The sequence below is a fragment of the Anneissia japonica genome, unplaced genomic scaffold, assembly GCF_011630105.1.
Source record: "Anneissia japonica isolate Jap-2015-1 unplaced genomic scaffold, ASM1163010v1 scaffold199_len4679917_cov187, whole genome shotgun sequence".
Taxonomy (NCBI): Eukaryota; Metazoa; Echinodermata; class Crinoidea; order Comatulida; family Comatulidae; genus Anneissia; species Anneissia japonica.
The window spans coordinates 4,521,023-4,522,096 of record NW_022686322.1 but is presented as its reverse complement, the minus strand read 5'-3'; positions in this window follow the sequence as shown (position 1 = coordinate 4,522,096).

Here is a 1,074-nt window from a genome sequence, read left to right as displayed (position 1 = left end):
AGGGCTACAGACAGAACATGGAGGGAATATACTACCATCAGATATCCGTTTTTAATCAACCCAAACGCTATGGTATGTTTGGGTTTCTTTCTCTTTAAATGATCATAGTTACAATATTGGTGCTTTTACTTCCATAAGTAACCATTACCGCGTATTCCGTTCCCCAAACCTAGACTCCAAAATAATAATAGGAACATAATAAGCCTAGATTAATTCAGTAAAAATACGATATACGGTATACAGTTTATAATACTACATTCAATATTCCTGTCCCGAAAACTAAAATCCTGGAACCTGCCCCGGCGGATCATTACTTTATATGAAAAATAATAAATTGTACAATACTCGATTTCATAGGTTCGTGCCTGGAATGTTCTGCGGGGGATTAGTATGGATATACTTCAGTAAAAGGGTAGTAATTGCTAATCTATATGCATCAAGGGTCCCGACGGTACTATCGAACAAGGCCCCTCAGAAACTAGTTACGCCACTGACTGTCAACAATTTTCTGGAGCCACCACTGATTCAGTGGGATTAATAATAGTTGTTACAAAATTGTCTATGTTCACCATCCAATTCCAGACCACTTTTGGGACCTGGAATTTTAAGGTGGTGTTGGGGCTCGGTCTACAATTAGAAACCTCTAAATAAAAAGTAGGCCTAGTCTCTAAAATCAGCATTAAAAATGATCAAACTGCAAGTGTTCGCCGAAGTGAAACTTGGCTTTTGTCTCAGGAAAAACTGAAGAATCTGATTTTGTGATCAGTTTTTGAGTGGTCATTACAGAAAGCCAAACACCAAGGACTGAAAAACGGTTTTACCTCCATGCTATAGGCTGCAATTAATGAATACATTTTAAGGACCTGCAAACTGTTGTAAAAGGATGTCTTAACTGGTAAACCAGCAATAAAGGTTACTGATATTACACGGAGGTACCATGGCACCAGGCTCAGGGGTGGCGTCAGCGGGAGGGGGGCGAGTCGGAGGGACCACAGCCCCCCCCCCCCCGTCGGGGAGAAAAAGCACAATTCGTCTGGGACAACCATATAAAATAATTATTTACATGTAATATTC